The 8,052-nt window shown below is 38.6% G+C and overlaps 1 protein-coding gene across 1 annotated transcript in view; it reads right to left on the bottom strand.

The window, feature by feature from the left end:
* LOC126426413 (uncharacterized) overlaps window positions 1-2,924 on the bottom strand; it is a 44,845-nt gene extending 41,921 nt beyond the window's left edge. Inside the window, exon 1 of the mRNA XM_050088333.1 lies at window positions 2,859-2,924. The gene's annotated coding sequence lies outside the window, so the exon portion shown is untranslated. The remainder of the gene's footprint in view (window positions 1-2,858) is intronic.
* Window positions 2,925-8,052: the final 5,128 nt, after the last annotated feature.

The raw sequence follows: 8,052 nt of genomic DNA on the forward strand, positions 1-8,052 counted from the left end.
TTGTGTATTGCAGGTCTATGCCAAAAGTGCATAACCTGTGTTTTGGAGGGAGAAAAGTGGAAACCGAGGGAAAGGGCCCATGCAGAGGCCCGGTGTTGGCAAGAACAATCCAGATGCGCGCACTGAAGTGAAGAATGCCGTATTGGAATGTACTCAGTAACTCTGTGTTGCAGCTGTACGTTCGCCGTAGTCTGTCGGTGACCGTTCGTGCTGACAGACCGCTCGTCTGTTGTCCTGCCCACGATGGAAGTAACCATTGCGCTGCCCCTCTCTCCACCCCCCCCCCCCCCTCCTCATCTTTTGTTGGATCCTGCTGGCTCACTTGCATCTCATGTTCAAGCAGAATGGCAGACAAACATATCCATCTTGTCTGAGTTTGGACCTACACCAAGACCACAAGAAGATTCATACAGATCAGTTACCTCTCTACCATATGCTCGAGTCATATCTTCAGAAATGGGAAGAATTTTAAAAAGGTGTGATCTCAAAAGAGTACTTGTCTGCCAGCCAAGATTAGTGGACACCTCGGCTCAGCGAAACAGGACCTGGGATTAAGGAAGCGTGGTGTTTATAAAACCCCTTACCATTGGGGGCAGTTGTTTGTTGGTCAGACAGTTTGCAGTATTCAACACAGCTATTCAGAGCACCATCATGTTTGCTGGTGTCTGAGAAATCTGCTGTGGCAGAGCACTGTCTTAATGAGAGAGAGACACACACACAGTGTTGTTTAATATAACAAATAGCTGCTCCTGAATGTCACTATTGAGACTGTGTTAAAGGAAGCTACTGAAATTAGACTGGCACACAACATTATAAGAGATCTGAAGTCCTGTTTTATCCGATATTAGAAAACAAGAGTCATTGACAGGCAGAATATATTAATAGTGGTACTCAGTAACAATTCATCTATTTCTGTCAGCTTTCAACAGTGAGGCACTGTACGTTCTCAGTATCAATCAGTTTCGGTGCGATTAACATACGGCCTTCTCACCTGAAGATGGCAGCCAGGTAGACCCCAGAAATATTGGTTTCGGACAAGTGCTCAATCTGGCTGCAGACCTCAGAAGACAACCACCAACTAATACACCAATAAAGTGTAGGTAGTTACTACTTCTAACTATAGATTGCAACAAAAATAATCACCTGATAAGATAATGTAAATGGATAGATAAAAAATCTACTTACCAAGTGGCGGCATGGGAACATACACACAAAAGGGTTTAACTATTACAAGCTTTCGGAGCCAGTGGCTGCTTCTCCTGGAAGAAGAGTTGAAAGGGAAGGAAGAGAAGTGAAGGAAAAGGACTGGAGAGGTTTAGGGAAAGCGGGTACAGTTCAGGAAAGTCACCAGTACCCCAGGTCAGGGGAGACTTATTGGATGGGATGAGACCAAAAATCTTTCCTTCTCATCCCATCCGGCAAGTCTCCCCTGATACAGGGTACTTGGACGACTTTTCTGAATTGTACCCCCCTTTCCCTAAACCTCTCCAGTCCTTTTCCTTCACTCCTTCTTCCCTTTCAACTCTTCTGCCAAGAGAAGCAGCCACTGGCTCCAAAAGCTTGTAAAAGTTGAACCCTGTTGTGTGTGTTCCCCTGCCGCCAATTTGTGAGTAGATTTTTTATATATCCATTTATATCCATATTGCGTCTTCCATCACAATTTGTTGATATAAATGAACACTGCACGTACAATTATAATGTGTACATTCAACATGACATAGCATTATCTTTGACCACAATAAATGACATTCTGCCCAATTTGACAGGTAATGAGACCCTTTCTTGTTTTTTGTGACATCTTTATTGTCACGGTGCTTCTTCAGTCGAGGGCCAGCCTGCTCCTCCGAACTGGAATGCTACAGCACAGAGAAACTGTCAAGCGTGCAGGTATCGCAACATGTAAACTGACACTGTGATCTCACACGTAAGATACTTGGCATCCATCCCTGTCATTTACATGCACAAACAATAACAAACTGATGAAAAGTTAGATATTTTAAACTACTCAACTAATAAAATACTTTCAACTGTCGCACTCAACATTCATTGGTTAGGCGGGCATAGGATAAAGCATCATTTTAATAAAGTGACGTATTACACCACACAATGTTGTCCCCCACCACCAACAATTTAGAAGTATTGTGTAACTTAGTGGTGTAAAATAGGCCACTGACATTACAGTGCACACTTTTATGTTATGTGACTGTACTACTAACAAAATTTATTGTGACCTATACTACCATAAGCATACTGTATCACATTACCTGGAGCAGAATTTAATAAAAGGAGTAAACAAGTAAATAAAATAAAAATTGCAAAAGGTAGGAAACATAGGACCATTTACAATTTCTTCTTTGATTATTATATGTGGTGACACTTTATTGTTCTCGCGGATAAAGCTTGCAAACAGTAAAATCTGTGAGTATGGTCAGCTTGCTTCTTGGGAGCTTCTTTAACTGAACTGGAACCTATGGGTGGAGCTGTGGTGACGTACTTATCTACAGCTTAGAGCCTAGGTCGGGCTGGGAGATGATCATTTGCTTGTGAGTTGAAGCTAAAAACTGAAATGCCAAATAAAGTTTGTTAACCTAACGTCTAGACTGCAGCCAGCACTGGTCAGGGCAGTGTCTCCCTACAAAACTATAATTCTACATCCCAGAAAAACTAATTAGATAATGGACAAAACACTGGTAAGTATTTGGATTAATGTATTACGTTCATACATCATATGTAAATAACGAAAACAGCAAGAGCCCACCATGTAACTTATCATACCAATCTACAATAAACAAATTAATATCATTCTTATATACTATACTGCACACACACATTCCAGATCTGCAAGGAAAATAGCTTACCTTTTGACAATTTGTATCCGCTGATACACTCTCCAGACCAAAGAGCTCTATCACCTTATCTCCAAATTCCTGTAACAAAATGCCTTTCCTTATGTTGGCTACTATCTGAACATACATTTGACCATATTTTAATGTTGCATTTTCACAAAATCCAAACAGTTCTGTTGCAAACGTTCCCTGCCTAAGGCAAATGGACAATAGTGCAACACACGTCGTATCTGTCTTTCACTATAAACCATTCTGACAGAAGGTGCCCACAAAAAGGCTAACTCAATTGGTAAAACTTTCAGGAGTCGAGATTATGTGGGCCTCACAAACCGAGGTATAAAGTATCCCACGGTGCTAAGCAGGATGTGACAACTAGAAGCTCACAGATAAAAGATGGGGTGAGTAGGTTCCTGTAACCAGCACGTCTTATCTATGGCTGGTAACAAACCATCTGGCTCAGCATGAAGGAGTACTTCATACCTTGGTTCACAGAGCCCACATCATACAGTTCTCAGCTAAGATAGTCCATCTTGGGGTCACCTTTAATCAGAACTGTTTTAGAGAAAGACAGGTCAGACAAACATTGTGGTACAGACCAACTGTGCACTAGGTGAGTGATGATAATTCTGAGGTGGTAATAAAGTTTACGGTCTTTTTGCCTTATGCAAGGAGTATTTGCAACAGGAGTGGTCAGTTTGCAGAAATGTTATTTGAAATTTGTTAATCTAAGAGCAGGGTCCTATAAGTTTATGTAAAAAATGATCTTGGTTTGTGTAAGGTGGCTGTGTACTGTATTCCTTGCAGTTGTGGCAGCATGCTATATATTGGTCAGACTGACAGGACTGCGGAGACCCAGTGTACTTAGCTTCAGCGTCACACACACTAGCATCTGAGCAAATCTGATATCGCAGAACTTAGTCCTGGCATTGGTCATCATATGGAATATACCAATGCTGAGAGCCTGGTATATGCTCTGCCAGCTATCAATTAACCTTATAAAAAGAGATTAGGGTTTTTGTTTAAATTCTATGTGGAATCGTGCTCTCTCCTTTGTCGAAAAACAGACGGACAGTGTTAATACTGTATTATCTGTTGGCTATTAATTTTCACTACTAGTCACTTCCGACATCTGTCATCTTCAGCTGCATGATGGCTGAGAGAGAGATAGTGTGTGTGTGTGTGTGTGTGTGTGTGTGTGTGTGTGTGTGTGTGTGTGTGTGAGAGAGAGAGAGAGAGAGAGAGAGAGAGAGAGAGAGAGAGAGAGAGAGGCAGGAATGTGCACATGCACAGGATGAACACCTAGCATGTTTCCTTTCTTTTTTGTGTCTGTCAATGGCTCAATGCTTCTACATTTCGGCAAGTGGTCTCTTACCCCAAGGTATCAACATTTCCATGTATTTATGACAATATTATTTCCACATATTAATAATACATATTTGTTTCATGTGATGCCTACAATAATTGTGACAACCCTGTATTGTCTGTTTCACTTACCCAGACCATTGCAGTCTGAGAAAATCTACACGATTACAACTCTCAGTTAAGTTCTGGCAATACAAATATCACCTAATGCCAGCAATTATGAAATGATGGTAGTCACAGTGTGAAGATCTTCAGGTATTATTGCGAAAATAAAAAATAAAATTTACTAATTGTAATCAAACACTGTAATAAAGAGTAAAGGAACAATATTTCTCTAATCCTTTACACTGCACATTCATTTAATATGATCTTTTGTTCTCCACACAGATTTCAAAGCTTACCAAGTATATAATTCCTCTTTAAACTGGACATTTTTAAGTCATGTGTCACTACATTATACATTACAGCATTTTGCATGAAATGGAAAAAAAAGAAACATTTTCATTACTAAAATTTTAGTATCATTCTAGCAAAATTATACTGCATTGTGTGATACTACTGATATAAAAAAAAAAAAAGTTAGTTCTGGATACATTTATCATCATCCTTGTTCCATAGATTATGAATACGACATTTCATAATGATGTGGAAGTGTCACTTTAAAATATGCAATGATTTAACAATAGCTTATTTCAGTCTATCTGGAAAAATGCCCTTTTTCAGTGAGCTACTACATATGTGGCTACAAATCCTACTTATTTGTTGAGAACAAGCTTTTAGTACTCTGTTGGAAATGCCATCAGTTCCATGGGAGTTTTACTTTTGAGTTAATTTATTATTTTCCTGATTTCAGTAGGGGAGTTGGGCTGAATTTCAGTTTTATCAAATTGCATAGGTACTGCCTCTTCCATAAACTGCCTTGCATTTTCTATTTACTCCACAACACTTAAAAAATGATTATTAAAAATGTTTTCTACTTCTGACTTCTTGTTAAACTTTTCATTGAGTTTGATAGAAAAACAGTCTACCTGTGCTCTTGGTTGCCCTGTTTCCCTTTTAACAATATTTTTCTGTTTACAAGATATTTTTATCCCTTTTATCAACAAATACAAAAGGTTCTAAATGACTTACCCAACCAGAAGTCCACCTGTTTCTCAAATTCTATGCTCTGATGCATAGCGGAAAAGTAGTAAGACTCAATTTACTTCATACAGCTGTAGTGCAAGGTAGAAATGGGATGTTTCAAATTATGTATTTTTGAAATAGTAAGTTTCTGAATATTGTTTTAAAGTTTTATGTCTTGCAAAAACTTTTTAACATTCAGCAATTTCAGGTATGACTCGGCGGAAAAAAAAGTGAGCAGCATTTGTTAACATTTTATGAAATAAACAAGAATATTTCTCAATAAACACCAGAGGAAGTTTGAAACGATCTATACTCAATTTCACCATCACACGTTTTTCAGCCATATTACATGAAGTTTCTGAATGAATTTTAGTAATATAAAAACTGGGTTGTGGCTTTTAATGTTGTGTGTATAAGGTTCAATAATTAATTTCGCGAATTGCAAAGGAGAATTTAGAGATGACCCGACCCCCCCCCCCCCCCTCCCCCTCCCCCACCATCGCAGCAAATCAATATCCATGTCAAACGGGCGGGTATTCAAAAATTTTCGTGGCTCCTACGACCTCAATAACTAAGCCATACATTTATATTAAACAGCTTCGGGCCACTATTAACTGTGTAACAACATACATTGTTATGTTTGACGAAATCCATATGACCCATAGCTCAGTTATCGGTCATACATGCGTGGAACTTTCTGGAACACAGGCGTAAGTTTATAAATGACTTACAAATATCAGCTCCACGTAGATACACTACAGTAAATAACTTATATGACATGCTATAAATATATAACATGCTGACTGTAACCTACACAAAACAATTATAGATTTACCTGACGGCTAAAAACCGCTTCCTAAGAGAACGCTGGGGTGACTTTGGCGTCTCACTGCTGCACCACATTTTGTCGTTCACTGTTTAAATGTGTTTCCTAAATGTCAAGAGCCAACTACAGTTACCCGCAATGAAGAATACTATGAAACAGTAACCCCGAACCTTCCGCTTGCAACGCTAGAAGAGCCCAACTGCTTCCGTGACCCGGGTCCCGGGGTCTAGCTATATCCCCTCCATTCCATCTGGGCTCCAAGCTACCGATCAATAAGTGCATGAGTAGCCAGAACTGGGCGTAACGGTATCCAGTGAGATAGCGGCATATAAACGCTGTATTGATTTGCCGGGATGTAGAGATGGGCCAGTGCCACCTAGGAACAAGGCCGCTGCACTGCGTGTGTGACGTCAGCGTAAGAACAAGAAAAAAGAGAAACGCAACTCCCGTGTTAAAAGTGAGAAACAGACCGACAGCAGCGCCTCAAGTGGTATGGAGATAAACTAAAATATGGAAACTTTGCGGGTTGCATCCCCCCTAGTTTACTTACGTTGTAGGTTTTTATTTTTATTTTAATTCTATTATCTTATTTTTCTGGGCGTGCTATGTAATTATTTTGGCTGGCATCATAATAAAATAATTGAAACACAGCTGTACTACAGCAGAGAGAAACCTTTTCAGTAATATTTTCAGTCTATCTTTGACGTTTGCATCTGACAGACAACTTGTCTGTCAGAAACATAATAGGAGCAGCGACTGTCAGGCGCAAACGTCAAAAAATAGACTCTTAAATTGAAATGCTTATAATGTTATCCATCAACATGCAAAAGCTTCAGCATGTTTTATGGCTCATAAGAACTACATGCAACACTTGAAACTGAGAGTAAGTCGAAACAAGCTTGTAGTGTAAATAATTGAAGCAACAGAAAAATAACATTGTAGCAGCAAAATGGACTACAAATGTTCCTGAATAATGTCATAATTTTTACGTCATACAAGCTGCTGGGTCAATGGAGAAAAAAAGCCTATTATTAAGAGAATAAGCAGCAGTTAAAGAGGTTCAATAAAGAAATATTTATCACAGTATTAATTAATGAAGAATTCTAACAATTGTTACAACTATGTTTCAGGACTATAAGTTCTGAGTAACTGCACAGCAAACTTTCACTACTGACCATTAATTTCTTAAAAAGGTGCCTACATCTTACTACTGTAAATGCTTCAACACAAGAAAGAAAACATCAATACCAAGTACCAAAAGCAGGAAAGGTGGATAAAAACAGTGAAATGAAAACAAAACTTACATTTTATTTCTCAAGCACACAAGAAAAATTTTCTTTTAACTGTTATAAAGCTTTAAACCGTTTACTGAATTTGTCTTCAACAATATCAAGTCTTTTATTACTGATGGTGTGTTTCCAATCTTTCACATACTTGTGAATCAATAGAGGTACACATTGTCTTAAAATATACTGTTCAGAAAAATGGGCCTTACAAAATGTTATTTCCTCTGGAAACTTAAACAGTGAATATAATGTATTCTCCAATTGTTCCTGGTGTCCACATTTATCTAAGAATGCATACAACTGACTATGAACATTTGCTACAAAGGACATTAAGCTGTCACTAGCATACAATAATTTTGGGTTTAAAGCATCATATTCTTTGAATCTTGTAAATAAATGATGCTCTGTGGGTGTTGGTGAGAACAGAGTTGTTTTACAGTCACTACAGTTGGTTTCAGTTGTTACACCCATCTTTCGTAGAATGTAACCAGTGACATATGTTAGTGCTTGTCTGTCATTTCTTACATCAACCCCACCACTACCAGCAGCAGCTTCATTATCAGTAAGGATACAATATAAAGCACTTTGATCTATAATGGAATGGTCT

This window comes from Schistocerca serialis, chromosome 11 (genome assembly GCF_023864345.2).
Source record: "Schistocerca serialis cubense isolate TAMUIC-IGC-003099 chromosome 11, iqSchSeri2.2, whole genome shotgun sequence".
NCBI lineage: Eukaryota > Metazoa > Arthropoda > Insecta > Orthoptera > Acrididae > Schistocerca > Schistocerca serialis.